We start from the raw sequence: 26,079 nt of genomic DNA, 5'->3' as shown, positions 1-26,079 counted from the left end.
CTCCCACAGCCCAAAGATTTGATTTGATTTATTGTCACATGTATTAACATAATGAAAAGTATCATTTCTTGCTCACTATACAGACAAAACATACCGTTCTTGGAGAAAGATCAACTTAATACAAGGTAAGTCCATTCAAAAGAGTGACAGCAGCAGGGAAGAATCTGTTCTTGAGTCAGACTTCAGACTTTTGTATCTTATTTCCCGATTGGGCTACATTCACGACCTTTTGTAGTTCCTTGCGGTCTTGGGCAGAGCAGGAGCCATACCAAGCTGTGATACAACCAGAAAGAATGCTTTCTTTGGTGCATCTGTAAAAGTTGGTGAGAATCATAGCTGACATGCCAAATTTCCTTAGTCTTGAGAAAGTAGAGGCACTGGTGGGCTTTCTTAACTATAGCGTCAGCATGGGTTGCTGGTGATCTGGACACCTAAAAACTTGAAGTTCTCAACCCTTTCTACTTTGTCCCCATTGATGTAGACAGGGGCACGTTCTCCTTGACATTCCTGAAGTCGATGACAATCTCCTTCATTTTGTTGACATTGAGGGAGAGATTATTGTTGTCACGCCAGATCACTAGATTCTCTATCTCATTCCTGTACTCTGCCATGCCATCGTTTGAGATCTGACCCCTATGGTGGTGTCGTCAGCAAACTTGAAAATCGAGTTGGAAGGGAATTTGGCCACACAGTCATAGGTGTATAAGGAGTATAGTAGGTGGCTGAGAACACCTTATAGGGCACCAGTGTTGAGGACAATCATGGAGGTGTTGTTGTTGCCTATTCTTACTGATTGTGGTCTGAGAGTTAGGAAGTTCAGGATCCAGTCGCAGAGGGAGGTGCTGAGGCCCAGGCCACAGAGATTGGAGATAGGTTTCATGGGAATAATGGTGTTGAAAGCTGAGCTGTAGTCATTAAGTAGAAGAAGTCTGACATAGGTGTCCTTGTTATCTAGGTGTTCCAAGGTTGAGTACAGGGCCAGGGGGATGGCATCTGCTGTGGACCTGTTGCAGCACTGTAGTGGATCTGGGTAGTCCAGGAGGCTGGAATTGATTCGTGCCATGACTAACCTTTCAAGCACTTCATAACAATGGATGTCAGAGCCACTGGCTGATAGTCATTAAGGCACTCTGCTTGGTTTCTCTTAGATACCGGGATGATGGTTGTCTTCTTGAAGCAGATAAGGACCTTGGGTTGTTATAAACAGAGGTTGAAGAAGTTTGCAAATACTCCCGCAGCTGATCCGCTCAGGATCTGAGTGCTCATCCAGATACCTCATCTGGGTCAGTCGCTTTCTGTGGATTAACCTTCAAGAAAGCTGCTCTGACATCTGCAATGGTGACCCCAGCCACAGGTTCATCCAGAGTTTCCAGGACGGAGGGCATAGAATCAGGGAGGGGTGCATTGGAGCCGAAGATTTTACATGCCTTCATCTTGTAGCCTGTTACGTCTTGCATACCTTGCCATAGTTGGCGGGGTTCAATGTGGCTAGCCTGGGACTCCAGCTTGGTCTGGTACTGTCTTCTGGATTCTTTGATGGATCTCCTTACATCGTATCTGGCTTTCTTGTATAGATCAAGAACACCTCAGACCTGGACTTCAGCAAGCAGAGGATGTCCCTGTTTGTCCATGGTTTCTGGTTGGAATACACAGATTTGCTTCTTTGGCACACAGTCTTCTACACATTTACTAATGAAGTCAGTCGCAGTGTTTTTAAATACTAACCAGATCACTGACTCCAAGCAGCCTGAATTGCTGGGTAGGTGGATTAGCCATGCTAAATTTCCCCTTTGTGTTCGGGGATGTGTAGGTTAGGTGGATTAGCTATAGTAAAGGTGCGGGGTTAAGGGGGATAGGGCAGCTGGGAGGATCTAGGTGGGATGCTTTTTCAGAGAGCCGATGTAGATTCATTGATTCCCTACAGTGTAGAAAGTGGCCATGTGGTCCATCGAGTCTACACTGACCACAATCCCACACAGGCCCCATCCCCACACATTTACTCTGCCAGTCCACCTGACACAAAGGGTCAATTTAGCATGGCCAATCAACCTAACCCACACATTTTCGGACTGTGGGAGAAAACCAGAGCACCTGGAGGGAACCCACACAGACACAGGGAGAACATGCAAACTACACACAGACCAATCACCCAAGGCCAGAATTGAACCCAGGTCCCTGACACTGAGAAGCAGCAATGCTAACCACTGTGCCACCTCATTGCCCATCACCCAAATGACCTCTTTCAGAATTGTAGAGGTTCCATGGCACTAATTTCCCAACAACTGGTTATGTTAGTGGGTCTCTCATATCATAACATCTTCCTTAGATGTTAAACTAACTGGTTTATAGTTTCCGACTTTCTGCGTCTCACCTGTTTGCATTTTTCCAATCCACATGAACCTTTCGCATCCAGGAATTTTTGGAATATTGTAACCAATGGAGCCACTAATTCCACTGTCATTTCATTTCAGGTCTTAGGATGTAGGCCATCAGGCCCTGGGGATTTGTCTGTCTTCATTTCCAATAGTTTGCTAGATTGTGCTATAGCTAATTTACCAGGCAATATCCTGGTAAATCTTTTCTGTACCCTCTCCAAAGCCTCCACATTCTCTGGTTGTGTGGCGACCAGAACTGAACACTATATTCCAAGGAACTAAGGCTCTATAGAGCTACAACATGACTTGCCAATTTTTAAACTCAATGTCCCGGCCGATGAAGCTTGCTATATGCCTTCTCGACTACCTTCTCCACCTACATTGCCACTTTCAGTGACCTGTGTACCTGTACACCCAGAACCCTTAAAGGTTCTGCCATTTACTGTATATTTCCTATCTTTATTAGACTATCCAAAATGCATTACCTCACATTTGTCCAGATTAAACTCTATCTGCTGTCTCTCCACCCAAGTCTCCAACCGATCTATATCCTGCTGTATATTCTGATGGTCCTCATCACTATCTGCAAATCCACCAACCTTTGTGTTATCCACAGACTTACTAATCAAACCTGTTACATTTTCCTCCAAGTCATTTATATATATAGAAAACAAACAGCAAAGGTCCCAGCACTGATCCCTGAGGAATGCCACTTGTCACAGCCCTCCAATCTGAAACACACCTTTCCACTGCTATCCTCTGTCTATGACAGACCCAGTTCTGTATCCATCTTGCCAGCTCACTTCTGATCCTGTGCGACTTCACTTTCTGTACCAATCTGCCATGAGGAACCTTGTCAAAGGCTTTACTGAAATCCATGTAGACAACATCCACTGTCCTACCCTCAATCACCTTCATCACTTTCTCAAAAAACTTGATCAAGTTAGAGAGACACAACCTCCTCTTCACAAAACCATGTTGCCTCTTACTAATACATCTACTTATTTCCAAGTGGGAGTAAATCCTGTCTTGAAGAATCTTCTCCAATAATTTCCTTATCACTAATGTAAGGCTCACTGGCCTGTAATTACCTGGATTGTCCTTGCTACCCTTCTTAAACAAAGGAACAATCCCAGCTATTCTCCAATCCTCTGGGACCTCCCCTGTAACCAGAGTTGCAGAATCCCTAATGCAATAAAAGTTTGTTTGGCAAGTCCCAAAATATTAAGAAATTTGCAGTTTATAAAATTTTGTGATCTTGGTAATGTTAGCTGGTGTCTCATATCACAACACCTTCCTATAAAAATTTAGTTTAGCCAGAACGTTCACCTCAGTCATTTAGAAAATTCAGGATTAACACTGAAAAATAACAAAGCCAGATATAATCAATTTAAATATTTCAAAGTTAGGCTAATCAAAATAAAGCCAGTTCATATTTAATAGAACTTCAATAAATTGTTGATATATTGTAATAATTCAGTTTTAAAACTTATACTTGTAATTTTCACATAGTACAAATGCCAATACTTGCTCAAACACAACTGGCACCCACTACTGAAAGATTTGCAATGTTACATGATGTAAAGGACCGTAGATGCTTGATCTACTTGACGACAAGTAATTTTCACATAAAAAATACGAAATTATCCACAAAAGGAGGACTGTGGATTGTACAAGAGTATGCTGCAGTTACTAGCTTAGAATTAATAGTGGCACTCTTTGTCTGCCAGATGTCTGACTTGTGGAAATTCATTAGCATGTTTAAAAAAAATCTCCAAGTCAAACTATTGACAAAATATTAACCCATGAGGATTTATTTGTTTAACACGGAGTATGCACACATCTTGCAGAGACCAACATCTAATTTACTCAACCCTAAAACCAAGTTGGCCACGTGAATACAGGGGAAGTTCATCTAGCTAAAACAATGGGGGTTACCCACAGTTTGTTCAGCTAGATTATCTTACCTCTACTAGTTAGGATATTGGCTTTCCAGGGCTTTTGGAAGCCTGCTAACCTCCAGTTACAGGTATAATCCTTCAGTGGCTTCTACAGCAGACTGGGAAGACTGCTAACTTCCATAATTATGGTATAAGCTTCCTAGATTTTTCAGTGGGCAAGTCCCTATCCTAATCAATTAATCAACAGCACTCGAGTACTACAGACCTGCCTGGTTCAAACACTGCAAAATAGCCATAGTGGTATCCATTTATTGGATGCCCCCACTATCACAGGTAGATACACAACTAACATGAGCAAGCCAAAAGAAGGCTATCTATTTTATCCAGTGACTTGCTATGGATGTGCCTAGATCGCTCAACAACCAAAAATATACTCCGGGGTGCAGGTAATGCACAGTAAAAAGTCTGACAACACCAGGTTTTAGTCCAACCGATTTATTTGATAGTAAACAAGCTTTCGAGGGGACTCCCTCTTCGTCAGGTGAATGGAGAGTTCTGGCCTCGGACAGAGCATATAAAGCACAGACAGTTTAGACATTACTGATTAGAATGCGAATCTTTACACCTAACCTGCTGTTCAAGTCCTAAAGTGGCTGACAATGTGTGTGGAAGGAGCACTGATCACAGGTTAAAGAGATGTGTATTGTCTCCAGACAGCACAGTGAGTGAGGTTTTGCAAACCCAGGCAAGTCACGGGGGTTACAGATAGTGCGACATGAACCCAAGATCCCTGTTGAGACCGTCCTCATGTGTGTGCTGGCATATCCACATCGTGCAGGTAATGTGACATGGCACACAGTTGAGAAGTCAAAAATATGTAAATCAAGAGTAAAGAAACACCAAAGCTTTTTACGGTCTACTAGCAAACACATTTCCAACTTGAAGTTTCCTAATCAGCTACAGAAAATTGATGATCATCCCATCTTTAAAAGCAACAACCATAATGAACTGTAGCGATTTGCAAGTTTGCAGTGCATTGTACACATATGACTTAGAACTGTGTATATTTCCCATTATAAATTATGTCCACATTCACGATGGAAACCCTCTGTACAGGTTAAGGTGTAACTTATCTTCAATGGAGGTAAGTGATTCTATCACTAATGGCAGAAATTTACAGGTCAGTTTCCATTATATAGGTGTAACAACTATAAATAGAAGATATAAAAATATAACAATGTATAATTTTTGAGATGAGAAATGAATTACTTTTACGTGCCCTTGTCTAATTATCTTCCACGGTCTAATACTGCTTCACTTGAAGACTATACTTAGCTTGACATCTCACAGGAGGCTGATGAGTGACCTACCTTCCATTTAACCCAAATACTTTCTACAATCTTCCTGTATGTCCTGGGTTATTTATACATGTCAAAAATTGAAATGTAATGTTTGTACACACAACTAATCAACTTTTTTTCATTATAATTTTCTATGTACACATTTGTAAAGGGAATTGTCTATGCCAGCCTGTCATGCTTTAATTACACCATCGTTGCAGCGGTAGTGTTTTAGAATCTTAGTTTACAGTGCGATGCTCCTCAACCAATGCTGCCAAGTAATCCAACTCCACTTGGGAATGGAAATCAGTGCACACTTATGGCTGGGCGTACAAAATATTTTAAAGGTCCAAGGCAACCACCTTTTGATGAAGTGCGTGGTGGGGATGACAGCAGTCCTTTTTTCTTACTTTTAGCTGCTATAAGGAGTAACTCCTTGTTTCTCCTGGTTTCACACAACTTACTTTGTCGGTTGACTGTTTTGCCGAAATGCATCTCACAATGGAGGCTTCAAATAGGCACTAGGCCCTCAATTATAAAAGTCCCAATGCCCATTTCAAGCATAGATGCTGCTCAACGCACATCTAGCTTATCATATTACAAGATTAGGAGTCTATGTGTTCCAACCAGCTCTACAACTCTGTTCCCAATTTATCATACAGTTTGTTCAACTATCTAGGAAATACATGACTTTAAAGTGGGATCAAATTATATCTGATCCAATCAGTTTCCCCCATCTCACCATCAAAATATTGCTTCTAGTCTTAAATCCCATGCGCAAAGCCAAAAGAACTTGATCTTAGCCAATTAAAGATTGAGATTTTACATGACAGTGGAACTGAGTAGGATATATACATCTGTAAAAGGCAATATATTTTGAAGTTAGATTATAAAACATGCATTTTTATAATAAATTTTTGATGTTACAAAATTTACTACATTCCCTCTTCCAACCAATACCAAAATGACTGATGTCAAATTTAACATTTATACCAGAAATAGCACAAGTAAGCTGGATCAATAGATAACAAAGTGAAGTTCATTTCAAAGTGAATTAGTGATGTTCTTCCTTGATATACGTATATATAGATATATTGCCCCATACTTGCAGACAGGTGTTTCTCACACTATATAACCAACTGTCTCTCTCTCTCTCTTTAATAGAGAATTACCTATGGTCCTTTGTGCTCAATGATTAATTACTGATTTCCATTCCCACGTGGTTACTAAATCCACAAATCATATCTGTTCACCAAAAACACTGATATAAATTTTGAAAAAATTGTTACTCTTAACCCTGTGAATGTATCCAAAACATTGGCACTATTTTGTAACCTAATACAGCAACGTAGCATGATAGAATTCTGTTCATAAACATCTATTTGTTTATTGGTGTACCACAGCAGTGGTCAAATTAGTTTCCAATTTACTTGTTTTAATATTAGTAGCATTGATGATTTCTGACTAATTAACCTATCAGTGGACTGAAAACGAACATTTAACCTCTCTACTCGAACGTAGCTTTTAAAGTTCAAAGTCCAAAATCCACATTCCCATGAAAACACTGCCAGTGTCTGAAGATTATAATGATATCCTGGGAAAGTAGACACATTTATTGCTGGGTGTGCAAAATATTTAAAGGTCCTGCTCCTATTTCTTCTGTTCTTATGTTCTTAACCCCAATACAGGTGACCACCTTTTGATGAAGTGTGTGGTGGGGATGAAAGCAGTCCTTTTTTCTTACTTTTAGATGCCACAAGGAGTAACTCCTTGTTTCTCCTGGTTTCACACAACTTACTTTGTTGGTTGACTATTTTGCTGAAATGCATCTCACAATGGGGGCCTCAAATAGGCACTGGGCCCTCGACTATAAACAAATGAGTGCCAATGCCCATTTCAAGCATACACGCTGCTCAACACACATCTAGCTTACCATATTACAAGTTTAGGAGTCTGTTTAGTTTCTCAAGTTCTGGGCCAAATGGCCCTTCATGCATCCTGTAGCACAGATAAAACCATGGTTTTATCCATCCGCTCACTGAACAGTAACAGAGTTCTCCCTGGTATTCTGGGCAATGTTTTTCCTTCAATTATTCATCTTAAAATCATGAGCAAGGATCACTCTTCTAAGCGAGTTAGCACATTTCTATCCAGAAGCTTCCAATCTACCTAGCCGTTGGTACACAGGAATCTGGTCACCTAAATGTACAGGATTATGAAACAGTTGCAGCATTCTCGATGAAAAAGTGTCAGTCTTAAAAAGGCATGGAGACGTGCAGTTGTATTTCATGTAACTGCAACAACAGTGTTAACGAGAGATTTTGTTACTCAGCAATGAGTGTGCCTACTTTTCTATCATCATAACCTTTAGAACTGGCATTGTTTTCAACGTGGATTTTGGACTTTCAAAGTTACGTTCAAGTACAGAGGTTTATGTTAATTTTCAGTCCACTGATAGGATAATTAGTCAGAAATCATCTAGGCTGCTATAAAAACATAACCTAGCCTGGCTCAAGAGGTGCCACCTTTTGGTTAAGACTTTAATCTAAGGTTCCCTCATATGGACGCTAAGAGCCCATGACACTATCTAAAGAACAGCAGATAGTTTTTCAATTAACAACAATTATAGCCATTTATGCTTATGTCGTTTTTGGGATCTGCTATGCATGAATTGGATGGCATCTTTTGATACACTATAATAGTGACTTCTTCCATGGGTCTCCATGTCAATCTTGCTCTGGAGGCATGGACCACCTTCGTTGGTTCACTTATGCAGTTTGCAAGGCTCTTTAGCAGGATAATTCTTTATCTAGCTTCATCCCTTTTACTATCAATCTTCTCCATCAGCATCAGGCTTTCTAAATCATGTTTTCTTATTACATGCCCAAAAAATTCCAAATGTCTCTTGCTGATCTTGGTCAATAGAGTTATTTTGGTCTCAGATTTTACTAGCACCTCTTCCCTGGCAGTGTTATTTATCCAAGATATCCTAATTATTTGCCTCAAAAAACCATCTCCCCAGCCTTAATTCTTTGCTGCATTGCTCTATGGATATCCAACACTCAATTCTATACGTCAAAATTGGTGCGGGATAGCTTTGTTTTCATAGCTAATTTTAATATTTTTTCATTTTGAAATAAAAAGCGATGCAATTATGAAGCACTCTGGGGGCTGTTGGTTTATCCAAAGGGATTGGGTGTAGTCAATATTTTTCAGTAAACCAAATTAATGCAAAAGGTTGTTATATGTTAAATCTATGGATCAAACCATATTGCCTAGATAACGATACCTTAAGAGTAAAATTCTTGGAAGGTTCTCCCACTTGAGTGAAATATCTGGTGTTTAAATTCAAAAGGTGAGAGAGGCACATTAGCAACATTTAAGAGGCATCTGGGTGGGTACACGAATAGTAAGGGAATAGGGTGATATGGACCGAGTAAGGACAGAAGGTTTTTTTTAAGATAGGACAACATGATCAGCACAGGCTTGGTGGGCTGGAGGGCCTGTTCCTGTGCGGTACTTTTCTTTGTTCTTTGACAGGAAAGTAGTTAAAAACATTTTCAGATCTACAGTCAAAATGTAACACCTGATGACTGTAATCCTCAAAGTCTAAAACTTGAAAACTAGAAAGTAGTCAGTGATTTTTCAAATACCTATAATATCTTTATACCACCAATTGCCTTCTCCTTCATTCCTAGAGACACTAGTTAATTAATTCTGGGAAGAGTGAAGAAGCAAAATATTATGTACATAGAAATATAAAGCAAAGAAACAGACCATTCAGCCCTACCAATCAATGCTTATGCTAGTGCTCCACTCAAAACGTCTTGTCATTCCGCATCTAAAACAAGTATAATCCTCTCTTCCCTATTGCTCATATGATTAGCTAGCCTCTCCTTAAATGTATATATACTATTCACCTCAGGAGTTGCACATTTGCAGTGCTCTCTTCGGAATTCAGAATTGGATTTCTTGTTGACTATTTTATGTAGAAGGCCTCTTGTGCTTTTCCTCAAGTTGAAATAGTCCTATCAAAAATGTTGAAAATTTTAAATACTTCTATGAACTTACATTTCAGTGTTCTTTCTTCTTAAGAAACACCCAGGCTGTTCATGTTTTTCAAAAGGCATACCCAGCAGTTTTGTATCATCCTTGTAATTTTTTTTGTATTTTATATAGTGCCCCTAATCCTTCAATACTGTATACAGTATTCTTTACTTACCAAAATGTATCAACTGATTGTCATACTCTTCCCTTCTGTTCATGTACTTAGTGCACAACTTTGTCTTTAATAATCCATGGTGCCTCAGTAGCATGTAGCTCGCTCTTGTTTTTACTGGACTATGCATAGGAACAGGAGTAGGACATTGGACCCTTTGAGCCCACTTTGCCATTCAATAAGATCATGGCTAATCCATGGCCTAACTCCCAGTACCTACCCTAGGCCTATATCTGGTTATGGGGAGAGGGCGGGAAAGTGGAACTGAGCCACGACAGATCAGCCATGATCTTATTGAATGGCGGGGCAGGCTCGAAGGGCTAGATGGCCTACTCCTGCTCCTATTTCTTATGTTCTTATGTTCTTATACCCACGCTCAATACAAATTTGTCCATCTTGGACTTAAACCCAACAACTGAACCAGCATTCACTGCCATCTGAGGAAGAGAGTTCCAAACCTCCCCCATGTAGAACTGTTTACTAGTATCTCTCCAGAATGACTTGGCCTTAATTTTTAAGATTATGGCCCCTGATTCTAGAGCCTTCATCTAGTGGAAACAGTTTATCTTTATATGTAAATATTTTGTAGACTTCTCTCAGATCACCCCTCAATCTTCAAGTTTGAGAAAATGAAGGCCTAATTTGTCTATTCAGACACTCTTTTGAGGTGTCACTGAGTAATTATTAATACTAGTTGATTTTTCCCTCCCATACTCCAAAACTATGATATTTCTGTTTGTCCATAGCTGCTATCAGTACTAGTTTACTGATTATATGTCATATCTAAGATCTTGTGGCCTGCAAGACAGCTTCACACCTCAAAAAAAAATTTACCAATGGAGATGCCTATGAAACTTAACACGCACATTATGACTAGTTTTTAAGCAAAGAATCATAACTCAATAGTAAACAGTTTAAACCTATCAGATTTAAACTTCAAGTGTAACTTTAAAGTGCCACTTAGGTATCAGTCAAAACTAATGGACTTGTAAAATTCAATCACTTTCCTGTTAAATGTCCAGTTGCATCAATTCACATTCCTGGAAATTGTATCAAAAATCTAATCCAATAAATGAGCATTTAATCACTTTCTGCTGGCCTGGGCTGAAACCATAGCCATTTGATAAATTTGGTGAACTAAATTGTTTGGAACTGTATTTATGAAAGCTTATAGAAGTTACAATATATATGTAAAAAAAAAGGCCAACCGGCCACTAGTCCAGATCAACATTTATCCTTCATGCGAGGTATTATTTTAATAGCATCAACCCACTATGTTCCCATTTCCATTCAACTCCTTGTCCTCATGTACCAATCTAATCTTGAACACTGACTCAACAATTAATCCTGGAAATCTTAACACTTCAAGTTGAATATTTATAATGAGAGCAATAATTTGTGGTCCAAATTTTGGATTCATTTAAAAAAAAAACCAATAACCTTCCTACTGCTAAAAATGTAGGCGCAAACATTCACTAGTTTATGCTCAAGATGCATTTTACATCTTCTGTCATTTCAATCAATGGGAACATTCTCCAGCATTTTGAGGTTGAACACTGAAACTGCTGACAATGCTTAATATTGACTTATGCTGTTTGTTTTGGTGAGTAAGGGGACAAAATGATGGAAATTAGTTATGACGCTATGAAATTAGTCAGAGGTGTACACACAGAAAAATACCCTTCAGCCTCCTAAGTCAACATTAAGCATGGTCAGCAGCTTCAATGCCTACTTCAGACTAATGGAGAATGTTCCCATTGATTAAAATGAAAGATGAAAAATGCATCTTGCACATAAACAAGTGAATGCTTATGTCTGCATTTTCAGCAATAGAAAAGTTATTGATGAGACTTTTTTAAACAAAATTTGAACCACAAACTATTGCTCTCACTATAAATATTCAATTTGAAAATATTCAATTTGATATTAAATGCATTGTTCTGGAGTTTTGGAAGCGCATTCTAGTCAGATGATCTACTAGTTACATAAACAAAGTACACACCCCCCAAAATTCATATGTTCTAACCTAATTATTTTTTTACAGCTAGAAACCGTACTATAGCAATTTTGTCTGGACCATCAGTACTACACATTATAGCCTAAAAATTTTGATTTGATCTAATTGTATTCTAGTGCACGCTTTATTTTCAGTCTTACGATAAACTTATAGCTAAATGCTTTCATGCTTCTTTCCAAAACAAGACCTTCAATCTTCTTGCCCAGTATCTTCAATTCTCATTGAACTGAGTGGAAATTCTCCCTGTGCAGTAAATTGTAAAATACTTTAGAAATGAGCAAACAACCTTGTTATATGCAGCAGAGTAATTCTTCATGAATTTATAAAGGCTTGCCTAAGGTTTTCAGAACTATGATCATCAACTCAGATGTATATTCTGTCTATAACAATTAGCAAGGAGTTTCTTTCAGCCTACATCTAGTCTACTAGATCAAAATTATTTATAATCAAACACTAAAATACAACAAAATAATTAGTACATCCCATTCTATAGTACATCATCCTCCATGTACAAATGTTAAACTAAAGGTTTTCACTTACAGTTCCCTGAATTTCTCCAGGGCATCTTGCATCTGGAACACACCTGGCTTATTCATCTCCTATTGCAACCCGCTACAATTAAATAATAAATATGCTAGGACAAGACCCACTTTCTGAACAAATCAGATTTTTATTAGCTTCGCCTCATCTCAAAGAGAGAGGACAGAATACCAAGAAATGCTATCTAAAGATTTGACATAGTCCTGCAAATCAACTCGTGAACCTTCAAATGGAATTAAAATTTCCTACCATAACTTTAGGTTAATTTGTCAAGTCATCAGCAAAGTCCTGTCACAGAGAAACCAGCATTTTTTTCAAGGAAAACTCTTTCACTAGTGCACTGGACTAGTAATCCAGAGTCTTGGGCTAATGCTCAGAGCATGAGTTCAAACCTACCACGCTGGCTGAACTTAAATTCAATTAATAAAAAAAACTGCAATGTGATAGCTATTATAAATTGTTGTAAAAATCCATCTGGTGCATTCACTAAGGTTTTTTCAAGAAGGCAATCTGCCATCCTTACTCAATCTGGGCTACATGTCACTCCATACCAATAGGAATGTGGTTGACGCTTAACTAACCTTTGCAATGGCCAAGCTAGCCACTCAGTTCGAGGTCAAATGGGAATGAGCAAAAATGCCAACAATGCCCATATCCCATGAAAGAATTTTTTAAAAAAAAAGACCCTGTAAAGACAGATGTATAAAAAAGAACTGGACATCTGCAGTTCAAGGAGACAGCTCACCACCTCCTTCGCAAGGGTAACTAGGAACAAACAATAAGTGTTGATCTAAGCAGTCATGCCCACATCGTATGGATGAATTAAAAAAAGGAGGGATGCAATTGCTTAGGGTGAGAGGATACACTTGGCACAGTTGACTTAAGCAAAATGAATGCATCAAAACAAACTTTTGTCAAAACCAATGGTCTGGAAGGTTTTGTATTTGTATCTGTAATTTTGTTAGTGAAACAAATCTAGCTAAATAACGCAAGAACATTTTTAATGTCAAAATTTTATTTTAATAATTAGGGCTATGTCTAGAAATGTGACAGAGTATCTTTATCACAGCAGACCATTTTCTCTTAAGGCACTACGTTTGCAATAAAAGGGTCAAAGCAGGGAGTTCAGCCAAATGACTTGAATGCTATGAAACCTCTACCACTTTTTTTTAAAAAGAGGAAATGTTAGCTTGTGGAATTTCTAAAAAAATTAAATTATTTGTGAAGTGACTAATAAACTTGGAAAGAGGCAGTGTAAATATATATTTCAGTTTACTGATGTAAAAATACAGAAATATATGTGAGATTATTTATTTACCACTTAACAAAACTTGCTTCAAATGGGTAACTGTTTTTCCTCCACAATTTTTTCTACTTTATAAACCTAAATAGCTAGTTTTTTTTTAATCCTACAGAACAATGTAGTAAATTTACAGTATTTGCAGAAGCTGCAGAAACTAGAAACAGCTTGTTTGTTATTTTCTTGACTCCTTACATCCCACAGCACATTTGTAATTTCTGCTGAAGCTGTGCTGGATTGCAGCATCTTGCAGAGAGCGCATTTTCTTCATAACTATATTTGTACATTTTTACTACTGTAAATTTTCTATTTGGTTTTAGAAAAATCTGGATAATACAATTCCAAAGAAGCAGGAGTAACTACATCCACATAGTTTACAGCAGCTGGGGCTCATTATTTTCCATCTCATTAACATAGTCATTGAGTAATACAGTTCCATAGGACAACTGAATCATCAACCACCATGATGACTTCTCTCAAAGACTTTTCTTAAGAGCCAGAAATCTTTATAAGTCAAATTTGCAGCTCGAGCATGATTCCACAGATAATTTAACCTATTTAAGACTAAGTTTAGTAAATGTGCCAAACTGTTTTTTGTCTGCTTGTTATAACTACATTAACCAAGCTATTCATATCTGAATAAGGAAAATGCCAATTGGAAGAGTATCAGACAATTATGTTTGCCCTGGCTCTGGAAGAGCTATCCAATTAGTTCCATTTCAATGCTGTTTCCCTCTGAACTTTATAATTCCTTTTGAAAAAGTTATTATTAGCCAGTGGTGTACAGCATAAAAAAAAGGCCCATTGGGTCTGCACTGGTCAAAGACAAACCACCCAACTATTCTAATTCCATTTTCCAACACCTGGCCTATGGCCTATGGCCTTGACGTTGCAAATGCACATCTAAATTCTTTGCCTCCACTATGCTTCCAGGTAGTGAATTCCAAGCTCCCACCATCCTCTCGGTGAAAAACATTTTGCTCACATCTCCTCTAAACCTCCTGCCTTTATCTTGAATCTATGCCCCCTACTCATTCCTCACCACCAAGGGGAAAAGTTTCTTCCTGCGACTCCGTCTATGCCCTCAATTTATACATCTCAATTATGTCCCCCTTCAGTCTCTTCTGCTCCAAGGAAAACAACCCCAGTCTATCCAATCTCTCTTCATAACTAAAACTCTCTCACCTGGGAAACATTCTGGTAAATATCTTCTGCATCCTTTCCAATGTGATCACATCTCTCCTACAATTTGATTTATTGTCAAATATATTAGTACAGAGAAAAGTATTGTTTCTTGCAGGCTATACAAAGCATACTGATCATAGAGAAGGAAAGGAAAGGAGAGTGCAGAATGCAGTGTTACAGTCATAGCTAGGGTGTAGAGAAAGATCAATTTAGTGCAAGATAGGCCCATTCAAAAGTCTGATGGCAGCAGAGAAGAAGCTGTTCTTGAGTCGGCTGGTATGTGATCTCAGACTTTTATATCTTTTTCCCAACAGAAGAAGATGGAAGAGAGCCATGTCCAGGGTGTGTGGGGTCCTTAATTATGCTAGCTGCTCTTCCGAGGCAACAACAAGCGTAGAGTGAGCACCTGCGCAAGGATATTTTAGCCCTGGAGGGAGTGCAGAGGAGGTTTACTAGGCTGATACCGGAGTTGAGGGGATTGAGCTATGAGGAGAGGCTGAATAAACTGGGCTTGTACTCGTTAGAGTTTAGAAGAATGAGGGGAGATCTCATTGAGACGTATAAGATGATGAATGGGATGGATAGGATAGAGGTGGAGAGACTCTTCCCGCTCAAAAAAGACAGTAGGACTAGGGGGCACAGCCTCAAGATAAAGGGGAGGCGGTTTAGAACGGAGCTGAGGAGGAACTTCTTCACTCAAAGGGAGGTGAATCTCTGGAATTCTCTGCCCGTTGAAGTGGTGGAGGCTGCCTCGCTAAATATTTTTAAGAAGCGGGTTGATGGGTTCTTGATAAGAGAGGGGATTAAGGGTTATGGGGAGAGGGCGGGAAAGTGGAACTGAGCCACGACAGATCAGCCATGATCTTATTGAATGGCGGGGCAGGCTCGAAGGGCTACATGGCCTACTCCTGCTCCTATTTCTTATGTTCTTATGTTCAATGAATGGAAGGCTGGTTTGCCTGATGGACTGGACTATATTCACAATCTTTTTTAGTTTCTTACAATCTTGGGAAGAGCAGGAGCCATACCAAGTTGTGATACAACCAGAAAGAATGTTTCTGTGGTGCATCTGTAAAAGTTGGTGAGTCGTAGCAGACATGCCAAATTTACTTGAGTCTTCTGAGAAAGTAGAGGCTTTGGTGGGTTTTCTTAAACAAGTGTCAGCATGGGGGAGGGGACCAGGTCGCTTAGAAACTTGAAGCTCGCAACCATTTCTACTTTGTCCCTGTTGACGTAGACTGGGGTATGTTCTTCACTGCGCTTCCTGAAGTCGATGACAATTTCCTTTGTTTTGTTGTCATTGAAGGAGAGATTGTTGTCGCATCAGTTCATCAGATTCTCTATCTCATTCCTGTACTCTGTCGCGTAATTGTTTGAGATACAACTGACCACGGTGATGTCACCAGCAACTTGAAAATCGAGTTGATAGGGAATGTGGCCACATCATCATAGGTGTATAACGAGTATAGTAGGGGGCTGAGGACACAGCCTTTGGGGCACCGGTGTTGAGGATAATCATGGAAGAGGTGCTGTCGCCTATCCTTTCTGATTGTGTGTAGGTCTGGAATTCACAATGTTCTACCTGCGGCCTAACAAACATACTCTCTTAAACTGCATGCCTCAACTAATAAAGGCAAGCCTCCCAAGCTCATCCTCCAAGGAGCCAAACTTTGTTTAGTTACTCTTCCTTTTTTATATACCGCTAGATAAATACTTGTTATTTAACTCAAAATGTTCCTCACCTACAGGTGAGCACCATTTTGGATGTATGATATTTGTGACAGTGATGCAATAAATGCTTGCTGGAGTCAGGAAGCTTGAGCACAATAGGTGACAACTCAGTGATGTACTGAGAGTGCAGTGCATTGTTGGAGATGCTGTCTTTCATATCACAGGTTAAACCAAAGCCCCCTTTGCTCTCCCAGGTGAGATCCCATGGCACTTTTCTGAAAAAAAAGCATGCAAGTTATCTCCAGTGTCCTGGGTGATATTTATCCCTCAAACAACATCACAAAAACAGATTATCTGGTCATTATCACACTAATGTTTGAGGGAGTTTACTGTGCACAATTTGGCTGCCACAGTAATTACATTTCAAATTTCCTCCATTGGGTGTAAAGCACTTTGGGATGCCCTGGACTAACTATTAACGTTTTTTTTATCTGGAAGTCAGGAAAACTCCTGAGTGTTCATCTGAACTCAAAGTCACCCAAAAGTAAAGTGACAAACATTTCCTTCCAACAGGTTATGTCTGAAAAATATAAGCATTCTGAGCCAGGTAACACCAAATCTTGGCTGAATTATCGGCATGTTCCATCACTGTCAATTTACTAGAAGTATAACTTGCATAATTGCCTGCTTGGTAACAAGATAAATTAATATTGTAACACAAGAGGTATTAATCACTTGAGAAGGTAAGTTACAAAGATTCAAGTTACAGAGTCGGTATAGCAGTGCTTTCAAGTGTAAAATCTCAAGTTTACACTGCTGTAACTATATATTATTGCTCGCGAGTTTCAAATACATTATCGGAAAGGCTGCAGCAGGTAATAAGAGAAGAGGGGGGGAATAATCAATCAACTGTTATAATGGGTCCCGACTGAAAATAGATTTGATTTCAGGTGACCTCGTAGCAACCAGCAAGACTTCAACCAGAAAAGGGAATGACACAGCCGACTATGCAGTTCAGCTGGAGGAAGTTCTTCGCTCTGGAATATTTACGCGTATAAACATGGCTCTTGGACGAGAAGAGGAGACGGCTACCGGCGGCTGCGAACTTTTGGGTGACAAGATTAAATGAGCGGCAAGTCTCTCGGCACTTGGGGACACGTACGGCCGAACTGGGGGGGGGGGGTGAGACAAAAAAAACTAAAGTGAACTGATGTGTGTGTGTGTGTGTGTGTGTGTGGTGGGTGTGTATAGTCCCGCATTTGGGCACGTCAAAAGGAGGCCTGTCCAAGCAGGGCTACCCAAGGACAAACGCTACCATCCTCTTTATAGACAAACACACATCCATCCAGCCGGCCGGGCAGTGACCACCCTCCCGTCCAACCCCACATCCCCCCCCCTCACAAGATGACACTTTGCGCGGAACAAACGCTATCTTGTCACGTCCACTTCATTTTATTTTTGGCTTTCATTCCGCATTCCTCTGAAAGAAAAGGTGGAGCAACCGCCCAACAACACGGTCAGATATATTCATACGAAACAAACGCAATGAGGAAAACATGAGCTACCTGCCACCTCGGCCCCACTTCTGATCGAGATCATCCACCTCAAGTTGTCAAGTGGTCAGAAAGCAGCAGTAGCAGTACCGCGGCGGCGGAAACGCAACCGCCCCGACTGATTGACGACCGCATTGCCCTATCGGCGCGCCCCATCCATGAACTTACGGGAGCCCAGTGACCAATAAGGAAAAGGCTTGGAGAGGGGGGCGGGCTCCGGGTCATGATGTTGGGGGGGGGCCCAAGTGCGCGCACGGAAGCTGGGGGATCCGAAGCTCGAGCTCCTTCAACGGCCCCAACTGATTGACAGGAGCATCCTCCTATCCGCGTGCGCAATTCAAGAACTGACGGGAGCCGGTAACCAATAGGAAGGGGAAGGGGCGTAACCTGGGGATGGGAGGGGCACATAGAAGCTTTGGTTCACGAGCTTCAACCGCCCGGTCTGATTGACAGCGGTACTATCCTATCAGCGCGCGCAATTCCAGCCTTAATGGGATCCCGTGACGTTTTCAGACCAATCAGAGATGGGTTTGGGTAAGGGAGCGGGACTTGGGACATCAGAGAGTGGGGGAAGGGCGCAAGGAAGCTGGGGTTTGCTTGAGCTTCGTCAGCCCCGCCGCTTCGGGCTTCAAAAGGAAGCTGTGATTTTTCTTTCTGTCCCCCCTGCCCGTTTAAAAATAAGACAATAGAGTTTGATAATGAGAGTTCACAAGCCACAGGCGCTGCGAATGCCTGACGGTGTCGGGGTTTGTTTACTCACCGGCAAGCAGAGAGGGGGAGCTGGGCCTGTTTTCCAGCCGCCCCCTCGACACCGCACCACAAAACAAACGGCCCAGTGTTGACGGCGCCTGTCTTTGCTTCTCGCGAGAGTTGCTTCAAATCGCGGACCCGCCTGGAGAAGCGTCCAGAGTTACCTGGGCTGCAACCAGCTGGAGCCAACAGTTTGCCAGTGCAGCATTCCCTAAGCTTACCGTGCTGTTGTTGCTCGGATTTTTGTCTAAGGTCAAGCTTCGTTCAGATCGTGTTAGCACAGGGGCTAGTACTGCTGCCTGGGACCCGGGTTTGATTCCTGGCTTGAGTCACTGTTTGGAATATGTACGTTCTCCCCGTGTCTGCGTGGGATTCCTCAGGGTGTTCTGGTTCCCTCCCGAAGCCCGAAGGATGTGCTGGTTAGGTGCCTTGGTCATGCTAAATTCTCCCTCAGCGTATCCAAACAAGTGTTGGAATGTGGTGACTAGTTGGTTTTCTCAGTAACTTGTTAATATAAACCTATTTGTGATTCAAATAATCTTTAAAACTAAAACGACCAGTTGGGCTGAATGGCCTGTGTTCCTGCTGGATTGCTCAATGAATCCATGATGGGGGTAAATCTTGGATCTTCTCTCTCTTGTGGGGACCATGAATTGGATTTTGAATTCTTTTTGGAGAAAGCAAGGAATGACTTGGTGTTGCCTGGTCTACTCTGAGTATTGGCTTTGTAACTTTTTAAGAAAGGAGTTTAAAAAAATAGTTTAAAAAAAAATTCTGTAAGCCTATAACGCCTTCAGTCAGTTGATGAGAATCACTAGACTAGTAAATCAAGACAGCCAGGATGATGCTCCTGAGGACCCAGGTACAAAATGGAAGGGATTTGGGGTAAGGGACAGGACCTAGGGGAATTGGAGCAGAGAGGGATGTACGGAAGCTGGGGTTTGTTCTAGCTTCATCAACTGCCATCACTTCAGGCTTCAAATGGATGCTGTGATTCTTTCCCCTCCTACTCCCTCTATTGAAAAAGTAGAACTTGTGACAGGTAATGAATGAGTCAACAAGCCAGTGGCACCCCGAATGACTGATGGTCTTGAGGTTTATTTACTCACCGGCTGGAAAACAGGCCCAGCTCCAATCCCTCCCCCCTCCCCAGCTTGCTGGTGAGTAAATAAACTGAGAATACATAGGAGAGAAGGAAAGGAGAGGGTGCAGAATATAGTTTGAGTAAAATATGGAGTTAGAGGGTTGCTGGAGACAGCTTGCAAGAAGTTGCCTCTTTCTGGCACCACAGCAGTGCAGTTGACTCTTAATGATGGCACAGTGGTTAGCACTGCTGCTGCACAGAGGCAGGGACCTGATTCAATTCTGACTTAGGGCGACTCTGTGGAGTTTGCACCTTCTTGTGTCTTCATGGGTTTCCTCCCATGCTGTGGTTTCCTCCTACAGTCTAAAGATGTGCAGGTTAGGTTGATTGTGGTAAATTGACCCTTAGTGTCCCAAAGTGTGTAAGTTAGGGGAATTGATAGGGCCCAAGTAAGATGCCCTGTTGGAGAGTTGGTGCAGACTCAATGGACCAAATGGCCTCCTGCACTCTTGGGATTCTATGTTTGATTCAATGTTAACTGCCCTCTGAAATGGCCACTTGGCTTGAGGGCAATAAATGCTGGCCCAGCCAGTCACACCCATGTCCTATGAAATCATACAATGTTTCCTAGGCTGTGGATTTAAAACTAGTTGCAGCCATCAGCTCCAATATTTCCTGAGCTGCAGCCTCAAAACAAGTGGCTGCCAACAATTTGTCAATGTTTAGAGTCAGGCTGCATCCTTGAGTCTGTTTCAGCCTACAGCAGATCAATATTTCCTTGGCTTGCAGCCTTCAAAACAATTGCAACCAAAAGCTTACTGATATTTTCATCTTAAAATGTTTGTGTGATTATAAAGGAGAAAAGTAGCATTTTAAAATTGAAATGCTTTTGATCTGTCATTAAAAATAAAACTATATGTTTGTCACTGTAAACATCATTCCTATGGCCTTCAAGTGTTTCAGTAATTAAACATCAAAACTTTTATAACCAGACTGAGTGAACAATGTTTCTGTGTTGTAACATTTTATGACTCATGTTTTAAGCAAGTTCTGTAAAGCCACAAATGATTATAAATATACTGGAATTCTGGACTTTTTAAGAACATAAGAACATAAGAACATAAGAAATAGGAGCAGGAGTAGGCCATCTGGCCCTTCGAGCCTGCCCCGCCATTCAATAAGATCATGGCTGATCTGTCGTGGCTCAGTTCCACTTTCCCGCCCTCTCCCCATAACCCTTAATCCCCTCTCTTATCAAAAACCCATCAACCCGCTTCTTAAAAATATTTAGCGAGGCAGCCTCCACCACTTCAACGGGCAGAGAATTCCAGAGATTCACCACCCTTTGAGTGAAGAAGTTCCTCCTCAACTCCGTTCTGAACTGCCCCCCCTTTATCTTGAGGCTGTGCCCCCTAGTCCTACTGTCTTTTTTGAGCGGGAAGAGTCTTTCCACCTCTATCCTATCCATCCCATTCATCATCTTATACGTCTCAATGAGATCTCCCCTCATTCTTCTAAACTCTAACGAGTACAAGCCTAGTTTATTCAGCCTCTCCTCATAGCTCAACCCCCTCAACTCCGGTATCAGCCTAGTAAACCTCCTCTGCACTCCCTCCAAGGCCAAAATATCCTTGCGCAGGTGCGGCGCCCAAAACTGCACACAGTACTCCAGCTGCGGCCTCACCAATGCCCTATACAGCTGCAGCAAGACCTCCCTACTTTTATATTCAATCCCCCTCGCTATGAAGGCCAGCATCCCATTCGCCTTCCTGACCACCTGCTGCACCTGCAGGCTGGGTTTTTGCGACTCATGCACAAGGACCCCGAGGTCCCTCTGCACCGTCGCCTGCTGCAGTTTTAAATGAGTAATATATTTAATTTGTTTATGCAGCTAAGACCACCACATGCTATGTATAAATTCTTAATGTAAACATATTGTGAATTTATTTAGCACAAGTATAGTTACTGTTTCTTATCTTTAATTGCTTCCACTGTGAAAGCATGTTTTGCAATGTGTGTATAGCTGGCACTTTTCATAACTTACTGCCATTTTCATGTGAACCTAGACAATAGGGTTAACCATACCCACACCTAGTGTTCATACATGCATTCTTCTAACAACAGTTGGTGCATAGTTGTAAGGGGTAGGAGGTTTTTTTTTGACTCTAGCCTGTGAATAGTTCTGGATTCAGGTGAACTGACTCAATGCACACCAAGGCTCAAATTTGGGGACTCTCACCTGCTCACTATTCAGTTCAGTTAGGCACAGATTAAAGACAGATGTTCAGATTAGCTATTCTATGTTAACCAGTGATACCATGAATTCAACCATCCTTCCTTAGGTGGTATAGTAGACCTCAGCTTTGACGAATATTTGGCTTGATGTGAAGTTCGACACAAACTGGAAAGGTAAAAGCAGTCTGGCTTCCCCTACAGAATCCTGGATATCATGATTTTCCTTTGCCTGCCCCTCCATTTCCCCATGATTCTATACCTCTCCCTGCTAGAGGGATCGTCAAGTTGAGAAAAGACTGCAATTTTGAAGACCTGTATGACTGGGCAGTTTACTTGAATATTAACAGCATGGAATAAATCACAAATTTAAGGAAGGTAATTAGACTCTAGAGTTTCCATTTTGGGTGCAACTTGCCAGTTAAATTCCAAAGTCAAGTACTGGCTCAAGTCTTCATGCAAAACAATTTGCATAATCACAAATATGAAATCTTCCATGAACCAGTGTAATGTGACACAAGAATACAGGAATAAAAGCAGAAATGGATCATATGGCCTGGTGAGCCTGCTCCACTATTCAGTCCAATCTCGGCAGAACTCGGATTTCAACTCCACTTTCCCACCTGCTTCCCTTAATTCCTTGTGAGACTAAATGGTTATCTCAGCCTTCAATGTTTTCAGTGACAAAGCATCCATTACTCTGAGTAGATGATTCCAATGATTCACGACCCTTCGAGTGAAGTAATTTCCCTTTATCCCAGCCCTGAAATATTGGCCTGCTATCCTAAGATGGTTGCTGTGTTTTAGACTCCACAACTAGAGAAAACAATCAACATCTACTCTCCCAAATCCCCTCAGAATTTTACAGGTTCTCATGAAATTGCCTCTCATTCTTCCAAACTCTAGAGAACGTACACCCATTTTATTTGCATTATAGGATAAATGCCTCATCATGCGGATCAACCTAGTGAACCTTCACTGTGCCACCTTCAATGAAAGGATTTCCTTTCGTAAATGTAAAGATCAAAACTGCAAACAGTACTCTGGATGTCATCTCACCAAAACCCCATATCACTGTAGCAAGACTTCTATATTGTTGCATTCCCATGCAATAAACACTAATCCCCTTGCAATTAAGCAGATTGAGCCAACATAATTGCAATTTAGGCACTAAAAAGGGTTTTACAGGATTTTGACCCAACGAGAGTGAAGGAACGGCGATATAGTTCCAAGTTAGGATGTCACAGCACTTGGAGGGAAACTTGGAAGTGGTGATGTTTCCTTGTCCTGTTAGGTGGTAGAGGTTGCAGGTTTAGAAGATGTTAAAGGAGCCTTGGTGAGTGGGGGCAGTGCACCTTATAGATGCTGCACTCTGCTGCCATCATGCACTGGTGGTGGAGGGACTGAATGTTTAAGGTTCAGTGGGATGTTAATCAAGTAGGTTGCTTTGTCCTGGATGGAGTCGAGCTTCTTGAGTGCTATCGGAGCCACGTTCATCCATACAAATAAGAGTATTTCATCACACTCCTGACTTGGGCCTTGTAGATAGTGGACAAGCCTTGGGGAGTAATGAGCTGAGTTACTCACTGCAGGATTCCCAGACTTTGACCTGATCCTGAAGCCACAGTATTTATGTAGCTAGTCCAGTTCAGTTTCTTATTAGTGGTAATCCCCCCCAGAACGTTGATAATATGGGATTCAGCTTTGGTAATACCATTGGATGCCAAGGGACAATGGTTGATTCTGTCGTTGGAGATTCATTAACTACTTGTGTCGTGTGAATGTTTCTTGCCACTTATCATCCCAAGCTTGAATATTTGTTCAGGTCTTGCTGCATATGGTCAGAGACTGCTTCCATTTCTGAGGAGTAGCAAATAGTGCTAAATATTGTGTAATCATCAGCAAACATCCTCACTTCTGACCTGATGATGGAGGGAAGGTCATTAATGAAGCAGGTGAAGATGGTTGGACCTAGGACACTAGCCTGAGGAATTCTTGCAGTGATGCCCCAGGACTGAAATGATTGACTTCCAATAACCACAATTATCTTGCTTTCTGCTAGCTTTGACTCCAACCAGCAGAAACTTTCCTCCCTGATTTCCATTGACTTGTTTTGCTAGAGCTCCTTGCTGCTTTGATGTCAAGGGTAGTCACTCTCATCTCTTGAGTTAACCTCTTTTGTCCATGTTTGAACCAAGGCTGCAATGACTGACCCTGGCGGAACCCAAACTGACCATTATTGAGCAGCTTGTCACACTTGATAGCGTTATGAGTGACACCTTCCATCATTTTGCTGATGATCGAGAATAGACTGATGGGGGGTAATGGGATTTGTCCTGCTTTTTGTGGACAAGAAATAACTGGGCAATTTTCTACATTACTGGGTAGATGCCAACGTAGCTGTATAGGATTAGCTTGTCTAGGAGTGCAGCTCGTTCAAGAGCACAAGTCTTCAGTACTGTTGACTTAACATTGTCAGAGCCCATAGCCTTTGCAGTATACAGTGCCTTCAGCTGTTTCTTGATATCACATGGAGTGAATCGAATTGCAAGAAGCAATATTTTTAATTCCACAATAATAGGCCGTGGAGGTCATTCACGGCTGTTAGCCAACTGTTCCAATATAGCAAAAACACTGATATCTACCTGACAATGTGGAAATGTGACTTGGTATATCCTATCCACAAAAAGCAGGACAAATCCAACCCAGCCAATTACCATCCCATCAGTCTTCTCTCATCAGTAAAGGAATGGGAGAGGTCATCAAGCAGCACTTGCTTACCAATAACCTGCTCACACTCGCTTGACACCGAGGCCACAGTGTAGCATCAAAGAGCTCTAGCAAAATTGGAGTCAATGGGAATCAAAGGGAACATTATTTGTTGGAGTCATACCTAGCAGAAAGGAAGATAGCTGTGGTTCTTGAAAGGCAACAATTCCAAGTTATGACTCCAGGAGTTTGTCAGGATAGTGTCCTGAACCCCAACTTCATCAACAATCTTCCAACATAAAATGAAAAGTAGGAATGTTCGCTGATGATTGCACGATAGGGCAGAATTCTCTGGTCTTGTCCATGGCGGGACCTTTTGCAAGTGAGAATGGAAAATTTGGCATTCCAGTAAAAACTCTTTGGAAAATCCCAGCCACAAATGAAGATGGGCAATTTCGGCCATAAGGTTTTATGGCACTAAAGGAACCCCTTCAGCCCATTGTGTCTGCACCAGCTTTCAACCAGCTATCGAATCTAATTTTTCAGCATTTGGTCCATAGTCTTGTATGCTATGGCATTTCAAGTATTCATCCAAATGCTTCTTAAATGTTTTGAGAGTTTCCACTTCCACCACCCTTTCATGCAGTGAGTACCAGATTCTCACCACTCTGGGTGAAAAAAGTTTCACTCAATTCCTCTCTAAATCTCCTATCCCTTATCTTAAATCTATGTCCCCTGATTATTGACTCCTCTAATAACTATCTACATCCCTCATAATTTTGTAGACCTCAAACAGGTCCCCCTCAGCCTTCTGTGATCAAGGAAAATAGCACCATTTGTGATTCCTCAGACACTGACATAGTCCATCCCCAAATGCAACAAGACCTGAACAATATCCAAGCTTGGATTAACAAGTGACAAGTAACATTTGCACCACACATGTGCCAAACAATGACCATTTCCAACAAGAGCAAATCCAGCCATCGCCCTCTGGCATTTATTGGCATTACCATCGCTGAATCCCCTACTATCAACATCTTGGAGTTTACCATGGGCCAGAAATGGAACTCAACTGACAATATCCAAGAGCAGGTCAGAGACGAGGATTCATACAGCAAGTAAGTCACTTCCTGATTCCCCACAGCCTTTCTACCACCAACAAGGCACAAGTCAGGAGTGTGATGGAATACTCTATACTTGCCT

General features: G+C 41.3%; 1 protein-coding gene across 3 annotated transcripts in view; it reads right to left on the bottom strand.

The window, feature by feature from the left end:
- The window catches only part of osbpl2b (oxysterol binding protein-like 2b), an 83,209-nt gene extending 63,239 nt beyond the window's left edge, over nucleotides 1-19,970 (bottom strand). For 2 of the 3 annotated variants that reach the window (XM_080204742.1, XM_080204746.1), the window contains exon 1: nucleotides 18,114-18,215. The gene's annotated coding sequence lies outside the window, so the exon portion shown is untranslated. Of the gene's footprint in view, nucleotides 1-18,113; nucleotides 18,216-18,861 lie in introns of those variants that run through there. The other variant, XM_080204743.1, reaches the window with a different exon arrangement.
- Nucleotides 19,971-26,079: the final 6,109 nt, after the last annotated feature.

This window comes from Carcharhinus amblyrhynchos, chromosome 16, assembly GCF_965287045.1.
Source record: "Carcharhinus amblyrhynchos chromosome 16, sCarAmb.v2.hapA, whole genome shotgun sequence".
In the NCBI taxonomy this organism is placed as follows: Eukaryota; Metazoa; Chordata; class Chondrichthyes; order Carcharhiniformes; family Carcharhinidae; genus Carcharhinus; species Carcharhinus amblyrhynchos.
This window is presented reverse-complemented; position numbering and strand designations above follow the sequence as displayed.